Raw genomic sequence first — 25,470 nt, forward strand, 5'->3', positions numbered from 1 at the left:
ATGTCGTGCACCGGGCCTCTAGTTGTATATAAGAGTGTTTCTGTTTTGTGTCTCTTTGTTTTTTGGTTTAATTTATTTAAAGATAGGGCATGTCCCACTTTGGGGCAGCCCAGTTATTTGTGGCAAGGCTGAACATGTGGCAGAGATTGCAGGAACGTCCAGCAGCTGCCAAGAATTCTTAATCTTGGGGACTCTTCTCGCTTTCCCTCTCAGGGCATCAGCTGCCTGAAACTCTTAGCTAGTGAGAGTTCTTGTCTGTGTGTCTGTAATGTAATTTAGGTTACCAATTTACTTTGCTTGCTGTCTATCTTTTGGGGGCTTGGTTTGCTCTTCGCTGGTTTATGAACATAAGGACAAAGATTACATGAGGAAGTAGGGATTACAGGCCTAGGGAAGTAAGTGATGTGGGCTGGGGTGGGACTCCATTGTTTGGGCAACAACGTTGTTAACCTTTCTGTGATCATAGGCAGGTCTTGAATGAGAATGGACTACATTCTAAGGTTGACTCCCAGGTCCAAAGTTGACTACCGGTCCCAGGGGCGTACAATTTCCAGATTTTTGCCTCTAACACTGGGAGGAACAGATCTGCAGAAGTGCCCTCTAGCAAGTTGGAGAGATAGCAATGGGGCGGGGGAAGGTAGGCAGGGTCACTCCCATTTTTATAAAGAAAAATAAAATAAAATAGTACTTTCACATTAAAGCTACTGAAGGCTGGTGAGTTGTCCCTGTTACAAAATTGCCAATAAAATGCCTTGAGTAATAATAGTTAGCTTTAAAATCTCAAAGTTGTTGTAAATATAAAAAAATTAAGTGTATATGATAATAGTTACATATGCCTAAACATAGTTTTCCAAAAACTTTTAGTAACTTCCAAAGTTTTAGTAACTTAAAACTTTGAGTTTGCTGGGTTAAGTGGTAAAAAAATTATTAAATATCTAGGTATTTTAAAATACCAGGATACTGAAATATTAATCTCAGTTTGCCATGTATGGAGAATCTAGAGGATAGATTTGAATCTGTTAATGAATAATAAGTCTTGTATTTTATTTAAAATATCTCTTAAAATTGTGAATGTATTGCTAATCTGAGGAATGTTAATTACATGTCACCTAAAAATTAAGGTTTCTAAGGGTTAAGAATTCTAACTAATTGGGAAGAAATTATGGTCTTGGTGTCATTTTGAAGGAAAAAGAAAGTGGGTTCTGAAAGTTGTAAGATTTATGAGGAAGGGTTTGTGAACGTTGAGGAATGTTTGTAAAGAGAACTGTTGAAAGGAAGTTATATAAATGACACAGCCCAGTAAGCCAGGACAAGTGGAATAGGGAAACTGAGATGGTTAAACAGCAATTTGGAGCTATTTAGTAAATCCCATCTTCCATAAACCAAGGACACTTAAGAGTAAGTGATTTACATTTTGCCTCCCTAACAAGAGTTCATATAAAAAGTTTATATGAACGTACTCAGGGAGACAGGTAGCAGAAATCCAATTAGTGTCATTTGCTGACCACACCCAAGGACAAATGAAGTTAAACTTTTTCTTGACTTAGAATTGGCTTTAGGTGATTCCAATAGGCCCCGGTATGCCTCAAGATCTCCCTACAACGAAGACTAGGGACAATTTCTTAAGAACTATGTACTGGCTAGCTCTTCTATTTTAATGTCTCTCAGATTAGAAGGCCTCCTGGCTCAAAGCCCTCTTCTTGAGTTCCTGGCTCATCACCATCGACCAGGAGACTACGTTACCACTGAGACTGCTGTTTGGACTGCAGAACAAGATTGGACCCATCCCACTTGGGTTGGGGGTGTACCACCAGCCTCTCTGGGTGGAGACACCTCATCTTGGACGGCCATTTCAGGACATAGCCCCTTGAAGTTAACACCAAAGAAACTTTAAGCTGTCTATTTGCTTTAGGCCTCTGGCAAATTGCAGGGGAAATGTGTATAATCAGGATCATGCTTACCCAGTTAAGTTATTGATTATAGATAACTTGAATGACTTGGATATTTCAGCCTTTAGGCCAAGAGATTGGCTAGGACTACATTTAGGAGTAGATGTTACAGGACAAGATCCCCTAGACCAGTGGTCAGCAAACTGCGGCTTGGCAAACCGCGACCCGCGAGCCACATGCATCTCTTTGGCCCCTTGAGTGTGGCTCTTCCACAAAATACCGACTTCTGCGCGTGGGCCATGGAGTTTCAATCGCACTGTACGTGCGCGCCCGCACATGGTATTTTGTGGAAGAGCCACACTCAAGGGGCCAAAGAGCCGCATGTGGCTCGCGAGCTGCGGTTTGCCAACCACAGCCCTAGACCAGTGGTCGGCAAACTCATTAGTCAACAGAGCCAAATATCAATAGTACAACGATTGAAATTTCTTTTGAGAGCCAAATTTTTTAAACTTAAACTATATAGGTAGGTACATTGTTATTAACTTAATTAGGGTACTCCTAAGCTGGCCTTTGCTAAAAACGTCCTCAATCTGATTGAGGTACGTTCGCTGAGGTCAACCCCTTCCAACTCTCCCATCCACACTCATCTTGTATACTTGTTTTGTCTATCTCCTTTCGTTCATCCTCTCTATATGTCCAAACCATCTCAACATACCTTTCTCAATCCTCGACACTACATCTTCTTTCACTCCACAACGTTCCCTAAAATTAACTTAATAAACTTTACTTAAAGTTCTAAGTCTTAGTTAAACTATAGGTACGTTGAATAAAACTTGATATCATACTTAATAACGATATTATTTATTGATAAAATTAAATTCCTTACAATATCCATAAAATTAAATCATGACAATGACTGACAAACACTAATGTGAACAATGGCCTTGCATCTCCTTGGAAAGTTTGGGTAAGTCAGGTTTGTATGTTGTTGTTTTTAATTTTAGGCACGATTCCAAGTTCTCATCAATAAGATGACTTCTCAATTTATTCTTGATAAGGTTCATGCTTGAAAATGATTATTCGCATAAATATGTAGACCCGAATAAGAAAAGAACAGCAAACGCTAGTTTTTTCAGTTGATTATATGAGTCAGGAATACTATTCCAGGTGTTAAAAATCAACATGTCTTCCTTCTCCAGGTCTTTCAAAGCAGACCACTTGTGCTGTGAACTAAGTTCACATTTGTTTTTCTCCAATATTTCTATACCAGCACAAAGACGTTCAAATTTCGAGCTCCACAGTTCTTTGTATTTTGTGGAAGAGCCACACTCAAGAGGCCAAAGAGCCATATGTGGCTCGCAAGCCGTGGTTTGCCAACCACTGCCCTAGACCAGTGGTCGGCAAACTGCGGCTCTCGAGTCACATGCGGCTCTTTGGCCCCTTGAGTGTGGCTCTTCCACAAAATACCGACTTCTGCGCATGGGCCACGAAGTTTCAATCGCACTGTACGTGCATGCCCGCACATGATATTTTGTGGAAGAGCCACACTCAAGGGACCAAAGAGCCGCATGTGGCTTGCGAGTGCAGTTTGCTGACCACTGCCCTAGACCACTGCCACCAGCTGCAAATAGAAGTAGGATATAAGAAAACAAATGCCTGGGTGGAATGGGTTAAATATCCTGTATGTGCCCTAAATAAGAGTGACTGTTATACTTGTGCAGCACGGAGGCTAGAGGCCCAAGGGGTCCCATTTCCATTCGGATGGACCTCAGACACTGATGGGATGGAATGTATGCTTGCCCGTATCAGGAGAAACCGCCTGGGGAAACGCTTCCTGTACAACTTTATCCCTGTTGTTCCCATCCAACAGAGGTAAAGAGCAAGGGTCCCCAAAACAATTCAGCCCCCATCTTCTGATGTAAACTATACCTCTTGCCTCTCAGTGTGTTTGGGGGGGGCGGGGGACAGTATTCAGAGTTTATGAAAAATTTATCCAGATGCATAAATGGCCGAGTATCCTCAGAAGTCAATCATTCTGCACTGTCGATATCCCATGCTGATGTCTGGTGGTATTGTGGGGGACCATTACTTGCGACCTTGCCCAGCAACTGGAGCAGAACTTGTGCTCTGATACAATTGACTATCCCTTTCACTTTGGCATATCATAACCTTTTTCAATGGACAGACAGACTAGGAAGAAGAGAGAGAGTCCAGGGGGCTCCTTTGATCCCCGTATTTACACAGATTCTATTGGGGTTCAGGAGGAGTGCCAAATGAGTTTAAGGCTAGAAATCAGATCACTGTAGGATTGACTCTGTCCTGTTCTGGTTGTCAACTGTCAATAAAAATGTGGATTGGATTAATTATATTTACTAGAACCAGAAAAGGTTTGTTAACTATACTCGAGATGCAGTTAAAGGTATAGCTGAACAACTAGATGCCACCAGCAGAATGATGTGGGAGAATAGGTTGGCCTTGGATATGATTCTGGCAGAAAAAGGAGGAGTATGCGTAATGTTTGGAGGGGTGGGCAATGTTGTACATTCATTCCTGACAACACAGCTCCAGACAGAACCATTACTAAGGCCCTACAGGGATTGGCAACTTTAGCTAATGAGTTCACTGAGAATCCTGGAATTGAGGATCCTTTCTCCAACTAGAGCAATGGTTCAGAAAGTGGAAAAGAATGATGGTTTCTATATTCACCTCTTTGATAATCGGGTTAGGAGTTACAGTAATGGGATGATATAACATCCCTTGTATGAGAGGTCTTATCCAAAGGTTAATTGAAACCACATTGACCAAACAGCAAAATGATCTCCTTCTCCTAAATACTGCAGAGCATGAAGTCAGCTAATGCTGAGTTTGAAGAAAAGACTTCCACCCTAAGAAAAGGGGGGAATTGTAAGAATAAACAAGTAATCTTTTCTGTCAAAAAAGGGAGTGTAGGCAACCACCATTTTGAAATGGCAAAGGTCAACCCCTCCCTTTTAAAAAAAAAATATTTTATTGATTTTTTTACAGAGAGGAAGGGAGAGGGATAGAAAGTTAGAAACATTGATGAGAGAGAAACATGGATCAGCTGCCTCCTGCACACCCCCCACTGGTATGTGCCTGCAACCAAGGTACATGCCCTTGACCGGAATCAAACCTGGGACCTTTTAGTCCGCAGACCAACGCTCTATCCACTGAGCCAAACCAGTTAGGGCAACCCCTCCCTTTTTTCTTTAAATTAGCCAATCACAAAAGAATGTGTGCCTAAGCTCTGACCAATCAAGAGTGAGGGACAGATGGCATGTGTCAAGGGATAAAACCCAAGCAGACCACTCACTCAGTGTGCATGCTGCCAGACCCAGTGTTGGCTGCACATATTCCTGCAGAAGTAAAGATATTTGCCTTACTGTCTGGCTCCTGACTATCCTTTGTGTTCTATCAGGACCCCTAGTTTATGGGCTCACCTTATTTCTAACAGGTTGGATTAAATAATTGAACAGATACCCTGTCCCCTGGGAACTGACCTTTAGACCACTTCACAACTGACATTCCATTAAATTCCCTTTCAATAAGACCACATTTCACTTGCTAAGACTACTATCTTTTCCCTTGGGACTTTCCCAGGATCTGCACCTACCCAGAGAATTCTCTGCCCAGAAAAAGCCTATCTAGAGTCATTTAAAATCTCTGACTCCCAGTCCCTGACTGCCAGCACCATTTTGGGGCTCAGCCCATCTGGTTTTCCAGATGATCTAATAAATTCATAATTCTTTACCACTTTCTACCTCATGCATTCCTCCTTCTGTGACCCTAACACTTGGTGCTTGAGTTCAGCCTAGGAAAGATTCAGAGCCAAGCCTTCAACTATAAGGAACATCTATATATATAAAAGCCAACTGACCATTACAGTGGAATGACCAGAACGACCAGAATGATTGGTGGCTATGACTCACGCTATGGCAGCCAACCAGTGTGATCTAGCCCCGATTGGCCCCCTCAACTCCCTTAGGCCCCTCCCCCCAGCTGGCCCCGCCCCCGTTTAGCCCTCCCCCCCCCCCCCCACTCCAAGGTGCCCAAGAGCTGCCCTGAGGCCTGGAGCCCCAGGGGGGCAGGGGCTCGGTTCCTGGCTGTGCTCTTTCAGACCTCAAGAGCACCAAATTACAAATGTGGCTGTCACGAGGGAGGCCTGGCTGGGAAGTGGGAGGAATGCACAGCAAAGAAGGTGAGAACTGAGGAAAAGCCTGCCTGAAAGAACCCGCACTAGGGGCAGCCACACCTTCTACCCCCAACTCCAACCAGCTCCACAGGCTCTCTGACAGACGCTACTGTGAGGCAGGTGCGGAGAGGGCTCCCCAGGCACCTGAGGGGGATGCACTGCGGCCCCTGCACACCACCGCTGCCCCTCACTAACCTGTGCCCGCCCACCTGCGCTGCAGCCACTGCCTCCTCACGCTCACACTGCCGCCACAGCCTCCTCCTGCACTGTGCCCCTGGCCGGCCTCAGACACTCCATTCTTACCCCGCCCTGCCTCTGCCTGTTTACAATGATTGGGACAAACAGGACAGGCTGGCCTAGTGCGCAAGCACATTCCCTCTTCCTGCTGCAGCCGGCTTCCTGGGTCCTCCACTCTGCGCTGACAGATAAGGCTCACCTGGCGCGGGGTACGCCAGGAGGTGTAGTTCTCGGAAACCCAGAGCCCAGTCTACAGGAGAGCTCTTTGTGGAGGAAGCGCACTACAACTCCCAGGAAGCACCATACCTCCTGTGGCCCCGAAGCTCATGGAGGAGACTGAGGGAGCACAGGAAAGAAAATGCCCACTGGTGCTCTGGGGGTGCCTATGCAGTTCCTGATCTTGGGGAACCTGGTGGGATGTACACCAACTGCCCGCAGCCCCTCCCCCTGGCCGGCCCTGCCCCTGATCAGCCCCCCTACCCCAATTGGGGTTGGGGCCAGCCGACCTCCCACGGCCCCTCCCCCCAGCCAACCTGACCCAATGGCCCCATGGAGGCAGGCTGGTAGACCCCACCCATGCACAAATTCATGCACTGGGCCTCTACTCTCTCTATATATAAAAGCCTAAGTGACCATTACCACCAGACAACCAGATGATCAGCTGGAGCTATGATGCACACTGACCACCAGGGGGCAGACACTCAACGCAGGAGCTGCCCCTTGGTAGTCAGTCGCTCCCACAACCAACCTCCCATAGGAGGCCAACCTCCTGTAGTCCCTCCTCCCCTCTGGCCAGCCCTGATCGACCCCAATTGGGACTGGGCAAGATGGCCCCAATCAGCCCCGATCGCTGGCCAGGCCAAGGTCTCCCACCTGTGCACGAATTCATGCACTGGGCCTCTAGTCTTATATAATAAAAGCCTAATATGCTAAGTGTCTGGTCGTCCAGTCGTCCATTCAACCAATCAAAGCGTAATATGCTAATGGTATGCTAAAGCTGCTCAACCGCTCACTATGACATGCACTGACCACCAGGGGACAGGCGCTCTGACCAGTAGGTTAGCTTGCTGCTGGGGTCTGGCCAATTGGGACTGAGTGAGATGGGCCAGACACGCCCTGGAGCCCTCCCACAGTTCCTCCCCACTGTCCAACCTCCCCCATCTCTTCCCGGCCCCCATCGTGCACTGGTGGGATCCCTCAGCCTGGCCTGTGCCCTCTTGCAATCTGGGGCCCCTCAGGGGATGTTGGAGAAGGTTTCAGTTCGATCCCGCAGGCCAGGCCAAGGAACCCCACTGGTGCACGAATTTGTGCACCAGGCCTCTAGTATATTTATAAAATCTCAGAGGTAGAAGAAGTAATTTGTGGAAGAAATGGACTTGGGAAACAAGTTATAGGGGCAAAGGAAGGACCCTTGGAGCTTGGGAGTGAAGAAGGTAATGGTAATGTGCCTGAGGGCCGAGGGAGGGGGAGGGGAAAGGGAAAGGTGTGGGCTTGCTCCTGGAGGAGGAGCATGCTGGGTCCAGGGTTTTAAGGATGGAAATTTTTAGGGAGGTCCCAGGGGAAGATCTTTTTTTTATTTTCTTTTTTTTAATTTTATTTAAGCGTACATTTAATCAATCAAAAATATTTTATTGTACAATTACCCATGCTGGGTCCTGGTTTAGATACTAGAGATATAAGAGGAAATAGAATCAGCATTATTCCTGTTATCTTTTTTTTTTAATTAAATCTTTATTGTTCAGATTACATTTGTTCCTCTTTTTTTTTCCCCCCCATAACTCCCCTCCTCCCAGTTCCCGCCCCACCCTCCGCCCTCACTCCCCACCCACTGTCCTCATCCATAGGTGCACGATTTTTGTCCAGTCTCTTCCCGCATCTCCCACACCCCTTCTCCCCCCGCCCCCAAGAATAGTCAGTCCATTCCCTTTCTATGTCCCTGATTCTATTATAATCAACAGTTCATTCTGTACATCAGATTATTTATTCACTTGATTCTTAGATTCGCTTGTTGATAGATGCATGTTTGTTGTTCATAATTTGTATCTTTACCTTTTTCTTCTTCTTCCTCTTCTTAAAAGATGCCTTTCAGCATTTCGTATAATACTGGTTTAGTGGTGATGAAGTCCTTTAGCTTTTCCTTATCTGTGAAGCTCTTTATCTGACCTTCAATTCTGGATGATAGCTTTGCTGGATAAAGTAATCTTGGTTGTAGGTTCTTGGTATTCAGCACTTTGAATATTTCTTGCCATTCCCTTCTGGCTGCAAAGTTTCTGTTGAGAAATCAGCTGACAGTCGTATGGGTACTCCCTTGTAGGTAATTGAGTCTCTTTCTCTTGCTGCTTTTAAGATTCTCTCTTTGTCTTTTGCTCTTGGCATTTTAATGATGATGTGTCTTGGTGTGGTCCTCTTTGGATTCCTTTTGTTTGGGGTTCTCTGCGCTTCTTGGACCTATAAGTCCCTTTCTTTCACCAGGTGGGGGAAGTTTTCTGTCATTATTTCTTCAAATAGGTTTTCAATATCTTGCTGTCTCTCATCTTCTGGCACCCCTATAATTCTGATATTGGTGCGCTTGAAGCTGTCCCAGAGGCTCCTTACACTATCTTCGTATTTTTGGGTTCTTTTTTCATTTTGCTTTTCTGGTTGGGTGTTTTTTGCTTCTTCACATTTCAAATCTTTGACTTGATTCTTGCACTCCTCTGTTCTGCTACTGGGTGTCTGTATAATATTCTTTATTTCAGTCAGTGTATGCTTAATTTCTAGTTGGTTCTTTATCACAACATCGAGGGTCTCATTAGATTTCATGAGGCTCTCATCAAGTTTATTGGCAGCTTCTAGCACATTATTGCAAGCCCTCAAAATTGCGTTTTTTAGCTCTATATCCTCCATTTCTGTCATGTTTTTTTGTCTCCGAATTTTTTATGCTTTCTTGGTGCACCCCCTTGTGGTCTTTGTGCGCAGTCTTGTTCTAGTTAAGCCTTAATTGTTGTAGTTAATACTAGAGGGATTTGACCACCAGGTCGACTGGCTGTGAGAATCAGCTGTATCTGAAGTGGGAAAACTTCTGTCCTCTGGAGAGGTGCTAATCTAGCCTTTGCCTGAGGCTATCCGGCAAATGGCTCTGCGCAGGGCTTGGGCGGGGCGGGATCAACAGGGCGGGTGGAGGGAGTGGTTATGGCTGCTCTCAGTCCCGTTCCCAGAGGCTCTGCTTCTCAGAACCCCAGCAATTGCTGCAAACCTCGGAGAGAAAGCTGCCCTCACGTTCCAACTGATGCCAGACAATCCCGCTTCTCCCGTTTGAGTCTGAGTCCCTAGAGACTCGCCTGGATCTGGAGCTCAGAGTCTGAGACTCCCTCCTGATTGAAAACGACAACTGCGCCCTCAGCCACCAGCCGGCTCCTCGCACACCTCCGTACCTTTGTATTTTCCACACTGCGCCTCCTCTGAGCCTCGGTATGCTGTTCTCTTTCCTTCTAGTTGAAGAATCTCTCCTCAGCCAGCCTTCCTGTGGTTCTGGGTGATGTTCTTTCCGTCTTTTAGTTGTATTTTTGAAGTGGTTGTGTAAAGTCCGGGGTGCAAGCCGCTGTCACAAAGAACCAAGAGACGCTTTCTATGCAAACGCAAGGGGTTTATTTAGCTTCCAACATGTTGGGGCCCACAACAACTCACTCTGAACGCGGCAGAGCAGCGGCCGTGAGCCCCGACCAAGAGTTTAAACACAGGTTATATACCTTTCAGCAAACAGGGCAAGTAACCTGGGGTCATTCCATTGGAGATCTAGCGCCGTGTCAACATACCTATCTGCTTTTGGCGGGGAGGGAATGTAGTTTGGAATTTTTCACTAATGATCTGGCTTTCTAAGTGAGTTAATGCCTGTCTGGTTTCTTATCAGGCGTTTGCTTTTTAGTTCCCTCCCGGGCTGCAGCCATCTCCCGTAACCTCCCTGGCTGCAGCTATCCCCCATAAAAGTTGTTTGTTTCATCTGCCCCTTCTGACCTTTCCTAATTACCCTGGTGCCGTTTGCTCCGTCTGTCCCTTCTGACCCTCCTGATTATGTTGGCGCCTCTCAGTTGTTTGCAGCAGCAATCTCCGGTGTTTACCTATGCCGCCATCTTGGTTTCTCCTCTATCTTTTTTTTTTAATTGTTTTATTGCTTAAAGTATTACAAAGGGTATTACATATGTGTCCTTCCCCCCACCCTCGACAATCCCATGGCCTCCCCTACCCCCCAGTGTCTTATGTCCACCAGGGGAAGATCTTAATAGACTATTCAGCAGCTTTCCAGGTGTGTCCTTTCAGGGTCTAGGTGTCCATTGATTGATTGGTCTATGCTAGGGCAGGGGCTCATTATCCAATGCAGCTGGTCCTGAGGTCAGCTGTGGCTGGTTTTGCTGCTTTTCTGGGCCTGGAGCTGAAATAAAGGGTGTCCCAAAATTCACGCAAGAAGTAATTTTGATAGAAAACACAGGTTTATAATTAAAAATTGTAAATTTTTTATTGATTCAGAAAGTATACAATATAGGGTTATGTATGGAATAGCATATCAGGTAAATGGCCTCCACAGCTTTGCTGGCACATATGCACTCTTTTGTTGAAATTTTCCATGACGGTTTTGCATAAATATGGCTGAATTTCAATGAGGCTCATTTTCATCTTGATGGCTTGGTTAATCGACAAAATTGTCACATTTGGGGTTCAGAAAATCCACGAGTGATTGTTGAGAAACAAATGCATCCACAACGTGTCACTGTTTGGTGCGGATTTGGGGCTGGAGGCATCATAGGACCATTTTTCGAAAATGTGGCTGCTCAGGCAATAACAGTTAATGGTGCTCGCTATCGCGACATGATAATCCACTTTTTATGTGTGCTATTCCATACATAACCCTATACTGTATACTTTATTAATCAATAAAAATTTACAATTTTTAATTATAAACCTGTGTTTTCTATCAAAATTACTTCTTGCGTGAATTTTGGGACACCCTTTACAACTAAGGCCTAGAAGTTATCTCTAGGGAGGAAAGGTCAGGGGGGCCAAACCCAATGACCGGCGATATGCTAGAGGAGGAACGGTCACCCTGGGGGTGAGGTCCCACCCTACAACTGCCCTTTGCTAGACACCCAGAGCTTCACACTCTGATGACCTTCTGTATCTGGCCCATCGTTCTTGCTCTGCTCATATCTGTCTAACTGCCTATCACACTTTGATGTCATCACTCACCAAGAGAAGCTGGAAATGTTGGTTTTTATGATGTTATCTCCTGATTTTTAAGTACTGGCAACCGACTTTTTAAATTTAACACTTTGAAGACCAAATAAAATATGTCCAATGGTTGGATCAGGCCCTGGGGGTACTGGTTTGTGTTCCCCATCTTAGAAACTAAGACTAGGCTAGCTGAGGGGGAGGGTGTTCAGCCCCCTGGCCCACCCCTCCCACCCACCCCCACCCCCATTGTCACTCTGTCCCAGTCTTTTTCCATTTCTGGAACATTCTCGAAAGAGTGGGTGTTTGGTTGAATAGGCACACACAGAGCAGTGATCACAGGTTATCTATCCCTAGGGTGGGAGAGTCCCTCCTCCAGTTCATCATTGGCTGAGTACTATGGGGTTAATAGTTTTCCTCACACTTGGTCTAGGTCTTATTGTCTCTGACTGGGCCATTTAAAAAAAATGGGCTGAGGCCTTTTCTAGTTGTCTCCACCTCCCCCTAATCTAGTTGAGGCAGGTGTTTCATCCTGGGCGCCTGGGGGGTTTCCACCCAGATGCTGGTTCACCTACACAGTTCTTTGTTCTTGTATCCTCTTCCCTCCTCCCTCCATTCTGTTTGCCCTGGGGAAATTCAGTTACCATTTCCATGAAAAGTTGACTAAACTGGAGATGGACCACAGAGGCCTATTTCCTACAGTCACCCTATTTAAACTCATACCCACCCTTAGCCTTTTCTGTTCCCTTATGATTTACCTATCTTTAAAAGCATATTTGAGGAAACTTCTCTTTGCTTTTTTTGATTTTCTGCTTCCCCTGCTGGCAAGTCATCTCCTCCAGTAACAGAAGGAAATGCTTCCTCTCTCTGGTGGCCTGAGGCGAATGCCTCCTGCTGTAGATATGCCACTAACTAGAAGAATTCTGCAGGAGGCTTGAGTGGCCTGTCAGCAGAGGGGTGAGGAAATATGCACAAAGTAATGACTGTTTTTCTTTTATTTTATTTTTTCTCTCCTTTTTATTTTTAAGCACGGTGAAACTAAATTGTAAGAGACACTGGATGTCATTAGTGTGGTTATCATTAGTTTATTATAAAAGAGACACGGAAATTACTCACATGAGGAAAGATTTTAGAACTTCAGTGGAATGGGCAGCGTCACATGATGCCATCTCAATAGTGATTTATTTCAGTCTACATACTTTCTAAGAATGTCACCATGTCCAAATAAGAAATAGTCCTGTCGTCTAAAACTACTTTGGTGCCTCCATATTCTGGAAGAACTTTATCTCCAACTTTCACGCTAACTTGTTGAATCTCCACCCTTTCCTTGGGAGCCCGATCCAACAGTGTCTACTACTGTTGCTTGCAATACTTATCCTTGAGCTTTTTCTGGAAGCATCATGCCTCCTTTGATTGCAGTTACCACGGCACTCCTTTCAACTAGTACTCAGTCAAGGGGAAGGGACTTCCTAAAGGCCTGTTCTGCCAGCTGTCCCTGCAGGCGGGCGCTGGCCACGTGAACCCAAGGGCGGTTCAGTGGTTCAGCATGTAGGCGACTGCTCCACAGCCCGTCCTCCTAGAGGGCAGCAGCAGCAGCAGCAGCAGCAGCAGCAGCAGCAGCGCCCCAATTCGCCCTGAGGCCTCGGTGCAGCCCATTTCCTGGCAACAGGGAGGCGGAAGTAATGACTTTTTCAAAGCTTCGCAGGACTCTCCTTAGGACAGTGGTTCTCAACCTTCCTAATGCCGCGACCCTTTAATACAGTTCCTCATGTTGTGGTGACCCCCAATTTCATTGTTACAAATTGAACATAATTAAAGCATAGTGATTAATCACAAAAACAATATGTAATTATATATGTGTTTTCCGATGGTCTTAGGCGACCCCTGTGAAAGGGTCGTTCAACCCCCAAAAGGGTTGTGACCCTCAGGTTGAGAACCGTTGCCTTAAGAGGAGTGTGTGTGTGTGTGTGTGTGTGTGTGTGTGTGTAGGGGGGTAAGGGGGGGGGTCAAAGGACCAAAGGGATTGAGGAATATCCCACTATTCCTTGGATTCCTTTTTTTGTTTTTTACAGAGAGGAAGGGAGAGGGATAGAGAGTTAGAAACATCGATGAGAGAGAAACATCGATCAGCTGCCTCCTGCACACCTCCTACTGGGGATGTGCCCGCAACCAAGGTACATGCCCTTGATCAGAGTCAAACCTGGGACCCTTCAGTCCACAGGCTGATGCTCTATCCACTGAGTCAAACGGGTTAGGGCTCCTTGGATTCCTTTTGACACCTCCCTGTCTAACTGTGTAAGGGAAGCACCCACCCCTTGCCTCTCCCCTCCTCCCTTCCCTTAACAATAGAAGATGCCTGGAGTCGAGACTCTTAAGATTCATTTGAGAATCATTTCTCCTATCCTCTTGAGCTAGGCCTTGATCAATAAACCTTTCCTTGCTCCAAACTCTGACCTATTGAATATTGGCCTTTATTTTTGAGGAGATTATTAAGAAGCGAGGAAAATTCCTTGGCAAGTGGAATGAGGAAAACTGAGACAAATGGTTTAAAAATGGCTGAACAATTTACAGCCAGATAATAAATCGCAATATCCAATCAAAAAATGGGCAAAGGACCTAAATAGGCACTTTTCAAAAGAAGACATTCAGAAAGCCAAGAGACATATGAAAACATGCTCAAAGTCACTAATCATCTGAGAGATGCAAATCAAAACAACAATGAGGTACCATCTCACACCTGTCAGTGAAAGGGCCGGTGGGGCACGTGGCCCCGCAGGCATCCGGCAGGGAGGATGACGGGCAGCCATGGCCGAGGCAGCACCTGACCAGATAGGCGCAGGCCCGCGGACGCCCAAAAGGACCCGGGCCGCCCTCCTCGGCCTCCGAGTCACTTTCGGGCCGAGCAGCGGGCGACCCAAGGGCCAGGTGGGGTGGTGGGCGGCCCGCCTCCCGGTGACGCCCACGGCGGCAGGCCTTGCATGGGAGCCGAGTGGCTGGCTTCCCATCCATTAAGGGACCTCCATTTTGTATGGAACCATGTGCTCAGCGAAGGCTCCTTCCCCCTCGGAAGGAGCCTCTGCTAGCCACACCCACCATTTCTCTGGACTAACCAATGGTAATCAAGGGAAGTGCACGCCATCACTATGACCACATCCTGTGTAATGGGTCACCAGCTCGCACCTGGCCAATCGGCGGGGGGCACAGCCCCCTCTCCCGCCCCTACTCCAACCCTCTATGAAACCCCTGGTTCGAGCAGACTGCTCTCTTTTTGCCACCTGCTGCTGCGTCAGTAAGGAAGGTAGAGGAGCTAAGCCCGGGCTTAAAATAAAAGACTCTTTGCTTTTGCATCGGATTGGATGGCTCCCTGGTGGCTTCTTGGGAATCTTGAAATCTGGGCATAACAGTCAGAATGGCTATCATCAACAAATCAACAAACGACAAGTGCTGGAGAGGATAAGGAGAAAAAGGAACTCTCATGCACTGCTGGTGGGAATGTAGACTGGTGCAGCCACTATGGAAGACAGTATGGAGTTTCCTCAAAAAGTTAAAAATGGAACTCCCATTTGACCCAGTGATCCCGCTTCTAGGAATATATCCCAAGAAAACAGAAACACCAATCAGAAAGGATATATGCACCCCTATGTTCATAGCAGCACAATTCACCATAGCTAAGATTTAGAAACAGCCTAAGTACCCATCAGCAGATGAATGGATTAGAAAACTTTGGTACATCTACACGATGGAATACTATGCTGCTGTAAAAAAGAAGGAATTCTTACTATTTGCAACAGCATGGATGGAGCTGGAGAGCATTATGCTAAGTGAAATAAGCCAGTCAATGAAAGAAAAATACCACATGATCTCCCTCATTTATGGATAATTAAGACCATTATAAACTGATAAACAAAAATAGATACAGAGGCAGAACAACATCAAACAGACTGTCAAACTACAGCGGGAAGTCTGGGGAGGATTGGGGGGTGGGTAAGAGATCAACCGAAAGACTTTTATGTATGCATATAAGCACAACCAATGGACACAAGACACTGGGGGGTAGGGGAGGCCGGGGGAAGGTCAAAGGGAGAGAGAAAAAAAAGGAGACATATGTAATACTCTTTGTAATACTTTAAGCAATAAAACAAAATGTAAAAAATAAATAAATAAATTGCAATATCTTCCCTAACCAAAGACACTTAGGAGCAAATGGTTCACACATTCAAGACCATGTGGAGCAGACCCGCCTTGGTTCTGGTTCCTTTCCAGCGGCATTCTTTGAAGGAAAAACTGACCAGAGAATGACCCTCATTTTTATTCATCAGTATATCAAGGTACACACTGTTGTGGAGCACGAGTGACAGAATGACCAGAACTCCAGACTGATTAAAATTTAGAGAGCCTTTATTGACTGGCCAGTGTCCGCTCCTCCACTCGGGAAGCCCAAGGGAGAAGCGGCCCCGACCATCTGCAGAGTCCAATATTTAAAGGGGACAACTACATCCGTGTTCAGGTTCCCATAGCAAGCAAAGCCAAGTTACAAAAGCTAATTGCGTAGTTCTAGCCAAGCTATTCATCATCCTCCTGTTATTCATTTCTGGGTGACTTAAAGGTCAGGACTATTCTTAATTTTGATCTGTCTGTTCTTTGTAGGCTGATGCTCAGGTGTGTTGATCTGTTCGTTCTTTGTAAGCTGTTGCTCAGGTGTGTGAGCTCAGTTCCTAGAAACTTTGCACAGGCTGTCAAGCGGCTGAGGTGGCTAGGTAATTAAGCAGGCCTAAAAATTTTCCTACTCTGTAACAACACCTAGAAAGCTGATGAATATTCTATTGAGACCCTCACCTAAAACCTGAAACCTCCCCTAAAATTCCTACCATTAGAAAACAGAAAAAAAACCTCTTTAAGACAAAGGATGCCAGTGCTTGCTTCCCCTTGAGCCTCCCTCCCCATCCTTCCTCAGGGTGTATCTTTGCTTTCTTTCTCCTAAGCTCTAAGGCAGTGGTTCCATTAAATACAGTTCCTCAGGTTGTGACCCAACCATAAAATTATTTTCGTTGCTACTTCATAACTGTAATGTTGCTACTGTTATGAATCATAATGTAAATATCTGATATGCAGGATGGTCTTAGGCGACCCCTGTGAAAGGGTCGGTGGACCGCCAAAGGGGTCACGACCCACAGGTTGAGAACCGCTGCTCTAAGCGTTCCGATGAGACTTGCAACTCGGGGAGCAGAGGGCAGCAGCAGCTTGTCCCTGGCTAACCCTCTGATCCTATCTCCAAGGATCCTCCTTTTGCCTAACCTTTTAGTGAGTCAAAAAGAAGCTCTGCCTGGGCTTACTCTTATTGCTGTGTTCCTGCTTTCTCCATCCTAAGACCTTCCTTTATTTCACTGTCCCAGCTTTAAAAACATACTCTCACAATCACCTGGACTCATATCTTGAAATCTTTCCTGAACGAAGTCAAGAACCCACACATTCTAGACTGTGCTGGGCAGACCTGCCTCAGTCCCAGTTCCTTTCCAGTGACATTTTGAAGCAGCAGTTACACTGAGGAGATAGATAGAAGCTAGGTAGGCAGGAACAGGGGCCATAATGGGGAGGAAGTAAAACTGGGGAACCCAGCTGGTGGAAGTTACAAAGGCAACCCAGCTGGGTGGAGAAAGAAGGGCACAGGGGAGACATAAACATTAAAATATATGAATGTTGCTAAGACAGGCAGCTTGCAGTGAGGCGCATAACCAATCCCAAGAATGTTACTAAGGCAGAATTCTTTGAAAGAACCAATCAGAAGCTAGCAAGTATGTATACAAAAAAGCACGTGCTCCTCTCTCTTTTTTCTGATGTGAGCTGGGGGAGGGGGGGTGCTCCCCTGCACCCACGTGGCTTATGGCCATATGGGGCCTCCACACATGGACTAGTAGACTTTCATTTGCATGGATGCTGAAGTACACCCAGCTACAACATGGAACGGAAGCTCTGGACACTGGCCTGAACCCCAGCTGCACCTTTTCCAGGACTGGCTTCTCTCAAGAAACTTTGGTTCTGCTAGCTGTTTTTGTCCACAACTTCATTCTTCGATTTTGTGAGACAACAAACTCAGATTCAAACCCCACATTTTGCTTTCAACATGAACCTTGGTCCTGTAACACTCCCAAGGAATTTCATCTAAATTATAGAACCATGCCTGGCTTATAGCAGGTGTTCGTGAAGTAGCTGTTAAATAATGAAAGTGCTCTTATCCCTCTACGGATCATCATAGAGGCCTTGCAGGAGTTGAGATGGGGTGGTGAGGGCAGGTGGGCATAGAGGACCAGATTTGCTGACAGACCTGGACCAGTTTCCTCATCACTGAAGGAGGGATGGCTTGGAGTCTTGGGTATGAGTGGGAATTACAGGGAAGGAGGAGGGGGAAGGCTACATAACTGGGATAGGGGTCAAGGGGGAACCCTGCAGCCCCCTTCCAGCCTGCCTCACTCACTAAGACAAGGTGTTACAGAAGACCGGAGAAAAACCAAGCAACACCCAGAAAAATGGAGTTACATTGTTTATTACGCCAGCAGGCTCAGAGGAAGATTTCTCAAATTCTAAGCAAAAACATGGAGGAAGCTTTCCCTATTATATCTTTTCACCCCTTTGTCTCCCAAATAAGGGTTTTCCGGTCCCCTTTGCAAGTTTTTAAAGAGCCCCATGTGCTAGGACCTTGAGACCACAACTAAAGGCCTGGCCTGGCACCAGCACTGATAACTCCAAAGGGGATGGTTTATGGCCTCTCGAAAATGGGAGTAAACAGGTCTTGCCGGACCAGACAATTAAAGGGGCAGTGGCTAGAGTCTAGCCGCTAGACTATAGGCTAATAAGTATGTGTATTAGGTTAATGGCACAGATTCAGATTGCTAGCCCCCCAAAATGTCTCATTTTCCCCATCAAAGGATCTCAAACTAGTAGCTCCAGGGCCAAAGCCAACTATTTTATATGTTTCCTTCAGTTCACAAAGTGTTGAAAATTAATAGTTGCTAACATGTAAACATTGGGATATTTCAACAAAACAGGCTGCATCTCCAGCTTCTCTTAGAAGACCTGTCCTAACTGGACCTCATTCCCCTTTGGGGGCAGTTTTAGGAGGGGTAGGTCTGTCTCCCTGGAGTGACCAAGGCCCCATCTTGCCCTGGTTTGAGGCTTCATGAGAGGAAGTGAGGAAGAGGGAGACTCACAGTGGCTATGGCTCAGGCCTGGTAGGTCATCTCCCTTCTCAGACCCACCTTCCAACCCTGTGGCCACCATTACAGCACAGACACTGGAGAGTTGATCAGGGTAGGTTCTCTGTAGGAAAGACTTCCAGGACTGTCATCAAGTCTGCCCATGGTCATGCTAGGGGCAAGAGGGAGAAATAGAATAGTGGGGACTAGCTATAGTTATAAGAGATATTAATCATGCTGTTAACCGATTGTTTTGTTCTGATTAAAGAAAGTGCATTCTGACATGGCTGGGAGTTAACCTCGAAATGTGGTCCATTCTCCTTATCTGAGAACTGCCTTCTTCATGGAAAGATTAACAACCTTCTTGCCAAAACAATGAAGTCCCGGAGGTGTCTGCCCTTTGCAACCCCCAGCCCACATCGCCTGTAACCTGTAACCATTATACCTATGTAATCTTTGTCCTTCTAACCAATATAAGCAGCTGGCTTATGGGGGTGGTGGGTAGAGCAAACTTCTGTGGATGACCTGCTGCTCTCCCATGTTGCCTGCAATATCTATATATATAAGAAGGCAGCTACTATAACAGCCATAACGACCTAACAACCGGTCGCTATGACATCCACTGTGACCAGAGAACCAGCTGGATCAGGGGGTGGGGCCGGTGGCCAACCTCTCGGCCCCTCCCCACTGCCAGCCTGCCCCTGATCAGACTCCCCGACCCCGAACAAGAAAGAACGGGGCCTGCTGGCCAAACGCCCCCTCCTTCCCCCAATCCCATTCCCCCTCCCCCCCACCACCAGCCGCGACCCTGATCAGCCTGCTCCACCATGATAGGCCCGCAACCCCTCCCCCCGGCCGACCCGCTCCTGATGACACCCCCCCACCCCAATAGGGGGCAAGGCTGGCCAGCCAACCTCTTTATCTCCTCCCCCCAACTGGCTACACCCCAGATTGGTCCCCCCACCCTGATCAGGGATAGGGCCGCACCCCCAGGCCGCTAGCCCCTGATCAGCACCCCCACCCACCCCATTCTTGGGTGGGACCAGCCAGCCCACTGCCCACAGCCCTTTCCCCTGGCTGGCCCCACCACCAATCGGCCCCCCCAACCCTAATCACCCGAGACCCCTTCCCCCAGCCAGCACAGCCCTGATCAGCCCAATCTGGGCAGGCCAGCCAGTCAATCTTCTGCCATCTCCTCCTCCTGACAGGCCCAGCCCCGATCTGCCCTGATGGGGGCCGGGCTGGCCAGACCCCACCTGTGCACAAATTCATGCACTAGGCCTCTAGTTACAAAATAAAGTGCTCATGTATGATTCAACCCTGTCTCTGCTTAATTGGCTCAAGTAGTGACAGGCAGCTCAGACCCATTCATTGTCTGGTTTCAGTCAGAGGAAAAGGCACAGTTAAGGAAAAGCTTGGTCGTGCTTTGTGACTCTCTCTGGAAAAGATGTTGACAGGCAAACAACAGAGAAAATGGTCTTTGGAAATGCCTGCACAAAGAGGAGCAGGAGATTTCTGAGATGCAAGAAATTCAGAAAAATAATAAACAGATACAGATAGAGAGACATAAAGCAAATGAGGCAAAACACGAAGAGCTGGCAAAGCTCTGTGCAGGGGATTTGGGTTCACTGCACTGTTTATGCAACTTCTCTATCGTTCACAAAGTTTAAAAGGAAAGTTGGGAAAATCAATAATAAGCCACAAGATAAAAACAACAATAAAAGATTAGAGGAAAAGTAAATTTAGGATTGGGTAACTTAAAAGTTAAATAAGCAGCCCTGGCCAGTGTGGCTCAGTTGGTTGGGTGTCGTTCTGGGCACTGAAGGGTTGCTGATTTGATTCCTGGTCAGACCCCTGGTAGGGGCATGTCGGGGGCAGCCAATTGATCAATGTAGAGCAATGTTCCTCCTCTCTCTCCCTTTCTTTCTCTCTAAAAATGAATAAATTATTATTTTAAAAGTTAAATAATTTAATTGAACTTAGGAAATGTATTTTTGCATATAGTATGTATTATATATAGGAAATATATAATACATACTATATGCAAATATATATATATATATATATATATATATATATATATTTTTTTTTTTTTTTTCCCTTTTTAATCCTAACCCTCCCAAAATGTCTACCTTTTCCTCCTCTTGGATCAACTTCCAGTCCCTGATCCCTTATGCATCTTCCTAGTGGTGGAGCCTCCCTCTCAGCTGCCCAGCCCTGTCCCGAGGGGCCCCAGGCTCTGTGGCTTGGCACTAGGGTTGGCAGGCTCCTGCCTGGCTGCAGAGGCAGTGAGATGAGTCTGCAGTTTTGAGAGCTTGGCTCTGTGGCCATGGGAGGCACTGACCCAGCAGCCTGCTGGCAGCCAGAACCCTGACATCTTAGCATCCCCATCCCCCCTTCCCAGCACCTCCGTGTCCAAGAAGGTGCTGTGCCCAGTGAGAGCCAGCTCCACAGGCCTGCGCATCCCTGAGTCATTTGCCTACTGCTAACAGTCTCTCTCATTTTCAAAGAACAATCCTGGTGAATGCAACTGCAGGACACACTGCCTGCTAGGCAGCAATTATTCTCTCTGTGGAGGAAGCTGTGGCACATAGGGGTCAGTCACACGGTTAATTAAGGGTCAGAGTTGGAATTCCAAGCCAACTTTGTCTGCCTTCACATCGGGTGTGTGTGGGGGGGGGGGGGGGGGGGGGGAGGGACAAAGGACAGCAGGGCCCCACATAACTTTGAGGGTCTGAAGAACAGACAGCAGGGTGGGAAGAGGGAATAAGACCCCAGAGAATATTTTCAGAACTAACCACTGCCACCCCCCTCCACTGCCCCACCCTGGCCCAGCCTCCATCCCCTGCCTCCTGGACATTACAGCCACCTCCTCCCTAGTCCCCTGCTCCTGTCCTGCCCTACAGTCTGCTCCCCACACACAGCCAGAGGGAGCCTGTGAACCGCTGAGTCAGGTCAGGGCCTTCCTGGTTCAGCTCTCTTCGCTGTGCCTCATTCCTGGTAAAAAGCCAAAGTCCTCACCACGGCCCATAAGCCCCCTCCAGCTGGTTGTCTGTCACCTCTCTGGCCTCATTTTCTCTCCCTCAGCCTCTCACTTGCTTGCTCACTCACCACACTGGCCTCTCTGCTATTCCTCATACACCCCAGCTACCTTCCAGCCTCCAGAATCTGCTCTTGCCCCTCCTCTAGGGACTTACTCTTCCCACAGATGTACCCATGTCCCATCTTCATCTCCTTTCTTCAGGGCTTTGCTCGAACATCACTTTCCTGATGACGCTTTCCTTGGTCGCTCTATTTAACCATAGCTTCCACCTGTAATCTACCACCCCTCCCCCCTCTATCCTGTTCTGTCCTTTATTTTTTTCATAGCACTGGCATCTATCACCTCCTGACATACTATACAATTATACACATACCGGCCATGTTTATTGTCTCTCCCCTTTGGAATGCCAGCTCAGTGAGCAAGGGACCTGGTCTATTCTATTCCCTCTGTGTCCCCAGCACTGAGCACAGGGTCTGGTCCACAGTACATGCTCAGGAAATATTTGTTGAGTGAATAAATGAAAACCATTCTTGAGAGTTACTATATCCCAGGCCCCATAACAGATGAACCTGGTACCCAACTCTCCTTAAGTAGATCACACTTTGAGGGAACACATGAAGTCCACAGATGGAGAGGGAAGGAGGTCAGAGCCAGAAAGCTTAGATTCAAATTCTAGCTCCACCACTTTCTCACTATGTGATCTGGGGGAAGCAAGTCTCCCTTCCTGGCCTCAGTTTCCCCATCTGTGCAATGGGGATAAAAATAGCACCCACTCTACAGGCTGCCCTTTGTATTCAATAGGGCTGTTGTGTGGAAAGCTGACAGCATGACTAATTCTGAAAGCTGTCCCCTTCCTGGAAGGGGTGAGGTGGGAGGGGCACGGCTGTGTATTCCAACAGTTAACAATGGAATGCTTGTAGGCAGGGGACCTCAAGCGCGGAAAATACATCCACCCCAGAGGATTCCAGACAAAAGTCTCAGGTCTCAGAGGGCAGGTCTTCCTGGGCATTTACATTCTTTGTAAATAAATGTAAATTCGCAGAATTTCTGCAACAAGAAATACTGGTTTGGGAATCCTTGTCCTTGCCATGAGCAGCTGTGTGGGTTGGGGGGATCTCTCCCACCTGCAGCTTCCGAAGCTAACACTGGATTTGTTTAAGACAACGGTTCTCAACCTGTGGGTAGAGACCCCTTTGGCAGTCAAATGACCCTTTCACAGGGGTCGCCTAAGACCATCCTGCATATCAGATATTTACATTATGATTCATAACAGTAGCAACATTACAGTTATGAAGTAGCAACGAAAATAATTTTATGGTTGGGTTACAACATGAGGAACTGTATTTAAAGGGCCAGAAGATTGAGAACCACTGGTTTAACACAATCTCTGGGCCACAACACTGGATCAGTGGGGTCCAATCAAAGTGAAGCTCGGGGGTTTTGTTTAGTAATTGGAAGAAAAGATTTGGGGTTTGCTTTGGACGATGGGGAATGCACATTGGAGACCTGGAAATTCCAGTACTTTGCCACCACAAGAAAGGCAGCCTGAAGACAGAGCTAAAGCTAAAGAGGCCACAGACCAAGAGAAAGCTGAGAAACAGTCAGCACCCCGTTCAAACCACGCCCGGTTTCACTATGGATTGTTTAGTTATGTAATAAAGAAACCTGACTTATTTGAGTGAGTTTTAATGTGTTTTTTGTTATTTATAACCAAGAAAAGCTAAACTGGTATACAAAGAAGTTCCACGGGCCCAGAATGACGGCCCTGGGGCATGTGTCACATGGTTTTACTTAGCTTGAGCCAATGCGTTTCCTGTAGCTTCAAACAAACCAAGATCTCCAGAGGCCAGTGAGTGCTTACCTCAGCCAGGTCACGGCTCTCTCTGCCGACAGTCTGGGTCCCGTTTGCCTGGATAGACGTCTTTGAGATGGACTTGTTCTTCCCAACTTCCACCTTGAAAAGGGCCAATGAGCCAAGGGACTCAAGGACTTGGTAGAGACAGAAGCTAAGTGACCGGCCAGCAGAGGACTGTGGCTCAGGTGGACTAGAAAGCCCTGAATGAGAAAGTGGCCCCAGCCTCCTTCCGCGGAACAGCCTGCAGTCAGCCTGTCCGGCTCAACAGGAGGCAACCGCACCAAGGGCGAGACAGCCGGCCAATGATAAGGCCAGGCCGCCTACAACCCACAGCCTCCAGGGCCAGCACTAATCGGTTGAAGGATAACGAACTCTATCTAATCAGACTAGAGCACTTGCATCCCCCAGCCTCCGCCCCTTGTGGTTTTGGCACATAAAATTCAACCCCAAGGACAGCAGAGGCTGAGTCTTAACCTTCCCCAATTGTGGCTCCATCCCCCCACTCCCTCTAATAAAGTCCCCTCTTACTTGCTCGCTGAGTCTGCCTAATTCCTTGAACGACTCTGATCTTACAATAAGTGCCTGGGACTTCAACAGTCTTCCCATCAAAGGTGGTGATGTGTGAGTGCCCAGATGCCTGCTAGGTGCCAGGGAAAAGTGGGTGGCACTTGAAGATGCCCCTGAGGCCCAGGTCTGTGGGAGGAGGGGATGCAGTGCTCCAGCTACACATGGACACCATTCCAACCTCTGGGCCTTTACACTGGCTGTTCCCTCTGCCTGGTTGCTCTTCCCGCCAGTGTCTACATGACTCCCTTTCTCATCCCCTTCAAGCCTCTGCCCCCGTGCTTCCCTGCCTGCCCTGTCTTAAAGTGTAACACCCCACTGCACTCTCTTACCTCCTTCCCTTCTTTATTTTTCTCCAGGGCAAACTGTATTACTAGAAGTTACATCTCATTATAATAATTACTAGTGGCCCAGTGCATGAAATTCATGTACATTAAAAGGGATTAATTAGAGGAAATATTTTAATATTGCTATTTGCCCTTTCTCTATAATAGAAGTGTCAGAGATCAAAGAAAATTAGTAAAATGTACATGAAAATCTTCCTCTTGTCAGAGTCTGGGGCGTGCCACAGGAACCAGAGTCAAGTCCTCACCCACCCATGTGTGCCTCAAAATGGCTCGAGACCCAGACCTGGCTGGCCCCTCCCCATTGGGCTAGATCCAGACCCAGCTGGTCCCACCCTTATCAAGCTCCGCTGGATGGGGGGCGCAGCTTCAGATCCCCTGGCCTGGTGCCAGGGTGGGGGGCATGCCTTGAGGTCGCCCATCAAGCCCCGCTGGGTGGGGGGCATGGCATGAGGTCCCACATCAAGCTCCACCAGGAAGGGGGTGCAGCCTCAGGTCCCCTGGTCCAGCACTGGGGTGAGGGGTGCACCTTGAGGTCCCCCATCAAGCCCTGTCGGGTGTTGGGGCACAGCCTGAGGTCTCCCGGCCTGGCACCAGGTTGGGGGTGGCGTGGCCTGAGGTCCCCATCAAGCCCCCCTGGGGGGGGGGGGGGGGTGGCGCACAGCCTCAGGTCCCTGCTGATTGCTTGTTATGGGAGCTCAGCCTCCGCTGTGGGTGCAGCCATCTTGTGTTACGGAAACCACACACCCCCCTCCACTGTGGGTGCCGCCATCTTTGTGGCAGAGTGACGGTCGATTTGCATATTCACTCTGTATTATATAGGATACTACCATATATTGGCTTGCTGTCTTTCTCTAGGGACTTTTATCTATGTTTCAACAAAATAAATGAAGTCCTTGCCCTGGGAGAACTCCTATTCTGTCAAGAGGAAGACAG

At 47.3% G+C, this 25,470-nt stretch overlaps 1 protein-coding gene across 1 annotated transcript in view; it reads right to left on the minus strand.

Annotated features, from left to right (window-relative positions):
• Positions 1-23,675, minus strand: part of FXYD3 (FXYD domain containing ion transport regulator 3) — a 36,315-nt gene extending 12,640 nt beyond the window's left edge. The window contains 1 exon segment of the mRNA XM_070398851.1: positions 23,633-23,675. The gene's annotated coding sequence lies outside the window, so the exon portion shown is untranslated.
• Positions 23,676-25,470: the final 1,795 nt, after the last annotated feature.

Source organism: Myotis yumanensis, unplaced genomic scaffold, assembly GCF_028538775.1.
Source record: "Myotis yumanensis isolate MYYU_CA2020_CCGP unplaced genomic scaffold, mMyoYum1.0.hap1 SCAF_18, whole genome shotgun sequence".
In the NCBI taxonomy this organism is placed as follows: domain Eukaryota; kingdom Metazoa; phylum Chordata; class Mammalia; order Chiroptera; family Vespertilionidae; genus Myotis; species Myotis yumanensis.